This window comes from Mirounga leonina, unplaced genomic scaffold (assembly GCF_011800145.1).
Source record: "Mirounga leonina isolate KUSES-001 unplaced genomic scaffold, KU_Mleo_1.0 Mir_173, whole genome shotgun sequence".
NCBI lineage: Eukaryota > Metazoa > Chordata > Mammalia > Carnivora > Phocidae > Mirounga > Mirounga leonina.
Genome location: NW_023270447.1, coordinates 78,068,508 through 78,076,065, shown reverse-complemented (window position 1 = coordinate 78,076,065; position 7,558 = coordinate 78,068,508).

Sequence of the window (7,558 nt, the reverse complement as noted above, 5' to 3'; positions counted from 1 at the left end):
AGACTGTCAGCGCCGCCCCAGAGCCGGGATGCGGCGGCGGCGGCGGCGGCGGCGGCGGCGGCGGAGGCGGGCGGGCGGGCGGCCGGGGGGGCGGGCCGGGGGCGGGCCGAGGATGGGGTTACCTGGGCGGGCCCAGCGGCCCGGGACACCCCCCCCCGGGGGCGGGCCGGAGCGACGGCGGCAGCGGCCGCCCTGGCCCGCGGGACTGGGCTTCTCCGGGGGGCCTCCCCGGCCGGTCGCCCGGGAGGACTGAGGGCCGGAGCCCGCTCCAGGCACGCCTGGCTGCGCGCCGCCTAGCGCGGCCGGGCTAGAGGCGCGGCCACCCAGCTGCCCGGTCCCAGCCCGGGCCTTGGGGACAGGCGGGCACAGCTCCCCCAGCCCGCCGCTTCGGGCACTGCAGCACCGCCCTTGCCGCCCCGCCTCGCCCCCCGCCGGCGCCTCGGAGCCCGGCCCCGGCCCGGCCCGGCCCCGGCGGACCGACCCGAGCGCGGCGGCCACTCGCGCGCACCCAGCCGCTGGCGCTCCGGGCGCCCCGGGCTGCGCACCCGGGAGTCCGGAGCCACCCGGCCGCCCCCCGCCAGGCCCCTCCCTGCCTCCCGGCCGGCTCGTCCTCTGGCCCAGCCTTTCGCTGGCGCTCACCTCCCTCCAGCCTTCCGGGAGCTGGCCGGGGCCTCCCGAGCTTCGGGCAGCTTGGGACAGTGGCCGGAGACTGCGGGAATCCGAAACCTCGTTTCTGGCCAGCCTCGGGCTCTGGGCGCGCTCGAAGCCGCAGGGTCTTGACCAAGCCCTTTACGACTGTGGGCCTCTGTTTTCTCATCCGAGAAATGGACATAAGAGCCGGAGAGCGCGACGATAGAAGGAGCTTAGGGAAGGTCTCTTTTTAGCACCCTCACCAAGTCTTGCTTTGCGTTTCGGGTTTCTGTGCGCCTGTTTTGTTTATCCTCCCGTATCTGGCAGATTCGGAGAGCTCAGTGCCTGGCCCGGCGCGGGAGGCCGCGGTGTTTGTGGGAAGAATGAATGAAGTGGCATGGGGCTGTAACCGGTACCTTGCTAGGGTAGAGTGCTCAGTTCCACACCATGGTGCCTGGTAAGAGTTATTTGCCCATCCCCAGGTCATGGTCTCTTCAGGTCTTGGATCTGACTCTGTGTCCCCCATTACCCAGAGCTGGAAGGACTTCTCTAAATGGGAAAACCAAGGCCCAGAGAGGGGCAGGGAGCCAGAGCCACAGACCAGGCCTCCACCCCCACCTCTGACCCTGCGCTCTTCACTGTTTAGGAGCATGAGGTTTGCTCCCCCGTGGATGGGATGCTGGGATGGTTTGGGTGCTGGGATGGTGCCCTTCCCTCCATGGAGTCTCTGGGGCTCAGCACAGAGGAAGGGCTCAGTAAACATTTGGTGTTGAGAGTAGGCAGAAGGTGGCTGGGATTTGTGGGGCTGAGCAAGAGTACAGATGGAGGCTCACGTACCATATGTCTAAATATTTGCAAGTTATAAATCAAGCTAACAAAATGTGAAATAAAATATGTTCTATTCTCCTACCTTGACAAGTACACTTTCCCACCAACCTGCAAGGCCAGCTTTGAATGCAGAATTCTCAGACTCCTCGGACCCTGTGTGGAGCATTGTGGTACAGGGAGAGGAGACCCCTTCTTTCCCACGGCTGCCTCTGGCCTGCCCTGCACACGTGAACACCTCGGCCAGCACGTGCAAGCCCGGCACACACCGCCTCTCCCCTCAGAGCCTTGGCCACCCCTCAGGCACGGAGCTGGCATACCTGTGCGGCGATCTGTCCTCACGGGATGGATCTGCAGGAGAGGCCCACCTGGGTCCTGGCAGTGGGCTTAGGGCTGTCTGGCAGGCAATCCCCGGGGCCTGGGGACCCAGAGTGTGATCTAGAGAAGGGGGCACAGGTTCCACGTGGACACATCCTTTTGGCCTCGTGGTCTCCTCTCCCTGTGATGAGAGCTTGGCTGGAGAACCAGAGTTCAGGGTCCCCAGGGAAGGAGCCACTCTCACCTAAGGGTGGAACTGAATTCCTGAACCATTTTGAGCCAACATATTTGCTTCCTGGAGTCTCAGTGTGGTATGGTGGGAAATGAGAATAAGACTAATTATTGTGATATAAGGAGCAACAGACAAATTATTTTAGGGTGGTCATATACATTCCTTCCAAACCAAGAAATTTTTTTTAAAAAAAGATTTATTTGTTTTTTAGAGAGAGAGAGAGCACAAGTGGGAGGGGCAGAGGAGGAGGGAGAGAGATTCTGAAGCAGACTCTGCTGAACATGGAGCCTAACACGGGGCTTGATCTTACGGCCCTGAGATCACTACCTGAGCCGAAACCGAAAGTCAGATGCTTAACCTACTGTGCCACCCAGGCGACCCCCGCCCACTTCCAAAATCAGGACATTTATGAGAGTGCTCAGGACTCTAACTAGAAGACTGGCTGGTTGTCAGGCATAAAGCAGGACCGTGTCCAGCTAACTCAGATGCCTTGTTCTGCTAAAAGGTTGAGTCCTCATATGCCAGGCATCGCTCAAAGTGCTTTACGTGGTGTCACTAGTTCAATCCTCACAGCAAATCTAGGAAGTAGGTACTGTTATGTTCCCATTTTACAGGTGAGGAAATGAAGGTTAGAGAAGTAAGTGACCTGCCCAAGGACAAGGGTGGGCCCGGGACTCCAGAGCCATGTCGTGTGCCTGGACTCAGGGGTTTGGGCTTGAGCCTCTGTCCCACAGCATGTGCCCCCGACCTTGTGGGGAGCTGCTGGACCTCCCGTGTCTGTATCTGTCAGGTGGGGACAATGTTACCTGACTCTCCTTCTCGTGGGGCCCCTGGGAGACACACATGGAGAGGACGTGAGAGTCCTATGAGCTGGAAGGAGCAGAGCCGAGGAGGGCTGGAACGGAGGCCCCGGGCCAGGAAGGCCCGCCCTGATTGCGATAAGGGAGAGGAGGAGTCCCCTGGTCTGAGTCAGTGGAAAGTCTTAATGTGAAAGTGTCTTTGAGGAAATGCTCTTCTAACTTTCAAGAACAGTCTAACTGTAAAGATTTACATACAAATTAATGAGAAAGTTCATTCGTCAATAGCTCTTTCATATATAATCACACATGATAATAAGAGTGAACATGTATCTAGTGCTTCTCATGTGCCGGCCACGGAGCCAGAATCTTTGCTTATATTAACTCATTTAATTCTGGCCACAGCCTTGGAAGTAGAAATTGTTATTCCCACTTAGAGGTGGTGAAACCGGGGGCGTGGGGGTGGGGGGGGCTGCCCTAAAGTGCTTTAAGATGTATCACCAATCCTAGGACATAGGCACCCTCATGTTACATACAGGGAAACTGAGGCACAGAGGGATCAAATGGATTGCCTACAGCCATGCAGTTAAGAAGTGGCACAGCCAGGATGTGGACACAGGTGGTCTGGGGGGTTGAATTGCCCCCTACCTTGTTCTTCCACATAAGGATTGATGTCTGGGTCCAGAAGGGGAAGGTCATAGAGTTTCTCTAGGTTCCTCCTGGAAGTTGCTATCCATTCTCAAGGCCTGAGATGGGGCCCCTCCTCTGTATCTCCTCTCTGTGCCCAGTGCATTGAGTGCCTCACACAAATTGGAATCTGAATACATCCTAGTTGTTTCCTTTTCTTTCGTTGAAGAAAGCGATTCTTTAATTCTCCACGTGGTGCAGTTTTTGGAGGGAGTTATCCTTCCTCACTAGAAAATTCACCAAGGAAGGGAAACCTGGCCAAGTTTTTAATCAGAAAGAACCACATACAGCATGTCTAAATTATCTCCAGTTCTCGGTGAATGGGTCCAAAGCAACGTGGTTGGCTGTTCTCCAGCCCAATCTTAGGAGCACCCAGTAACAGAGTGTCTGGTCAATGGGTGTCTGGGATTTCCAGCAACTTCCCAGATTTTTAGGTGGAGAAACTGAGGGCCTAGGCCTGGGGTCTAGAACATTCTTAAGCCTATACGTGCACTGTTCAGGGAGATAAAAATCAGTGGGTTCCTCTCCTGTCACCATGGCCTGTGCCATCTCGGGCTTGGCTGGACGGATCTGCACAGCAGTCTGCTCTGAGCCGTCCACCTGGTGCCCTGACCAAGAAGGGGCAGGAAACCTGATCAGTCTTAGCTAGCCATGCACGTTTGTGTGGCCCTGGGCAGCTCCCAGCTCCTCTCTGGGCCTGTCATTTGCTCCCTGAATTCCCTTCTAGGAATTTAGAGAGGGGTTAAAGTGGAATGTCAGGTTCTCGGGAAGCCTGTATTTGTTTCTAGCCTTGCCAAATCTCTTTCTCAATCTGAGCCTCAGTTTCTTCATCTGTGTAGTGGGACTCATAAGAGATACTGTGAGGAATCAACGGGATGATGTGTGTAAAGACTTCTAAGCATGGGGCTCAGCTCCACTGAATGTTGAGGAAGGTGCTTCATCTTGTTCTATGGTTTGAACCGGAAGTCACACTCCAGTGGTCTGCGGTGGTCTGTTTTGCTTGATCCACCCAGTCTTTTTAAAATCTATAGAATTTGTTGACAACATTTCAAGATTGGGAAATTTCACAGATTAAGATCCCCAGGTTTTCTTAAAAAATGGGGAGATTTGGCAACAGGGTACCCGCGTTCTCTGGGGGGGAAGGGTTACCTCTACACATCTTGAACGGCTCACGCATGTCCCTACAATCCCCTAACACAGAGCCAGGGGTTTCTGAGCATCCTACTATGGGTCAGGAGCTGTGCCTACATAGTGCATTGAATCCTTACCATAAGTTATAAACACGCTTATTTGGCCAACAATGAAGTAGAGGCTCAGAGAGTTGGGATGAGTTGCCAAGGTCACGGTGTTAGCAGATGGTACAGCCAGGACTCCCAAATAGGACCTCTGTCACTTTTCTCTATTTGGGCTCTCTTTCCACTTCAGCCTAGCTTTGGGTCCATGGAGAAACCCTACTTATGACCGGTTGATGGACTGATGGAAGATTAAGCATGTGATGTCAATGTCTATGGTTCCCATCCTGAACCTTCAGATCCTCGAGGCTGTGGAGTTAGGGTAGGGGTCCAGGAATCAACGTGCACACCTAGAATTCATGGAATAAAACTCTCCTGCCTACATAAGATGACTGCAGCTTAACATTTTGAAATAAACATTATGAAAATGTTCAGGGGTGCCTGGGTGGCTCAGTTGGTTAAGCATTCGACTCTTGGTTTCAGCTCAGGTCATGATCTCAGGGTTGTGGGATCAAGCCCTAGATCAGGCTCCATGCACAGCAGGGAGTCTGCTTGGGATTCTCGCTCTCCTTTCTGACTCTCCCCTGCTCTCTCTCTTTCTCTCAAGTAAATAAATAAATCCTAAAAAAAAGAAAATGTTCAAATACTTACTATAGAAGACAGTAATAGTATAGTAAACCCCCATGCTGAATCATCCAGATTCAGCAATGACCAAAATTTGGTCTCATTTGCTTCATCTACTCTTTTTTTGTTTCTCTTTTCCTTTTTTTTTTTTTTTTTTAAGATTTTATTTATTTATTTGACAGAGAGCGAGAGAGCACAAGCAGGGGGAGCAGTAGAGGGAGAGGGAGAAGCAGGCTTCCCGCGGAGCAGGGAGCCCGATGCGGGGCTCATCCCAGGACCCTGGGATCGTGACCTGAGCTGAAGGCAGATGCTTAACCATCTGAGCCACCCAGGCGCCCCTGTTTCTCTTTTTCTTTTCTTTCTTTAATCTTTGTTTTTTTGAAGATTTAATTAATTAGAGAGAGCACATGAGCACGAGTGGTGGGGATGGGCAGCGGGAGAGGGAGAAACAGACTCCCTCCTGAGCAGGGAGCTCAACAGGGGGCTCAATCCCAGGACCCTGGGATCATGACCTGAGCTGAAGGCAGATGCTTAACGGGCTGAGCCACCCAGGCGCCCCTGTTTCTCTTTTTATTTACTGAATTATTTCAAAACACATTCCAGATATCTTGTTGTGTCATCTGAATATGTCAGACTAGGTCTCTAAGACCAGTGGGGTGCTGGAGCCAGCTGGTTCCGGCTGCTCAGAGCTGACCGTGCGCACCTCTTCTCAATTCCGAGTTCAGCCACGTGGTGTCGGTAGTGCAAATCTGCCGCGTGGGAGTATTTACACCACGGAAATCAGCAAACACTGCACAACAGGGTTCCCCTACAACTCTCCACCCCATCAGGGGTTAAACATTTATTAGTACGCCACTGTCCGAAACACATGGACATTTTCTTATACAACCACCGTGCGATGATGTCACCTACTGAAATTACTGTTTACATTCTAAGCAAATGTCCACGACGGTTTCAAAGACGCCTGTTTCTGGATGGTTTGTCTGATCAGCATTCAGACAAGCTCCACCTCTGACGTTTGGGTGTTACGTCTCTTGATTTGTTTAAACCTAGAGCAGGCCCCTCTGTCCCCCATCTGTGGCATTTGTATGCCCTTGATTGTTGTGGACGGCAGGTTGGCAGATCCGTTCTGCTGGCTGCATGTTCGGTTAGCTACTGTGCCCCTCTTTCCCCTTATCTCCTGTCTTTAAAGTCTGAATAGATTCAGCCTAACTTGGTTGGCTGGTTGGTTTTTTTTGGAGGGGGGCCAGAAGGCTTCATCGAGGGAGCTGGATTCAACGTTCACCTTTTCAATGCTTGCGGATGATTTGTGACAGATGAAACGCAGAGCCACGGAAAAGCATTTTTGAATTTGTGATGGCCTTTTGTTACCTCGCCAACCACATATACTACAAGGAAAGCCACGGTGGAATCTTTTGCTAGAAGGAAGGGCCATCAAAGTCAAGGAAGCCGGCCCCTCTGATTGGGCCTCACCAGCCTGCGCAGGTCTTTCTACATTCCGGTCTCAGGGATGAAGAACTGCCTTCGGGAGTTCATTCCACGATGCTGTCACTTGGACAGCCAGATACTCCTACCTCATGTCTAAATGCAGTCTTTCTTGCTTTCAGTGAAGCCCATTTTCTCTGCCTGGAACCTTGGCATATCTTAACCTCCCCTCTCTCGAGTCTCTTCTGGCATGGGGAGAAAAACAAACTGAAATGTTCTGTGGTTCTAGGTTCTGGATCCTGTCCTGGACGTGGTAATCATTTCCCCTTGGAGTGGTTTGAACCTTGCTCTGTCCCCAGCCCCAGGAGGCGCTGTGCATACCTTTTCCACACCCCTGAAGGATGGGGGTCCTCACGGGCCAGGGCACAGGGCATCTGTCCTGAGATCCCCCTGTGCATCCTCGCTCGCAGGTCTGGGGTCTTGTCTACTGACCAGCCTCAAGTTGTGGCTTTGGTTCCTAACAGGGCCCCTGTTCTTGCCTGTCCTTTCCGTCCTTCCTGTCGGGATCGAATCCTGGAAGCTGGTTCCTCTTCACCTTCGTCCTTGTGTCCGCTCCTGACGCCACTCACTGACTCAGCTGGGAGCTTGCTCCTTCCTTCCAGAAACAGGGAACTGTGGTGAAAAATGCGTGTCGTGGCCGAGCACTCTGCTTGAATCTCCGAGATGGCCTGAGCTAGAAGGGACACCATTTCCTTTGGGAAGCAGAGCCGTGTCTGGGGAACATGGAA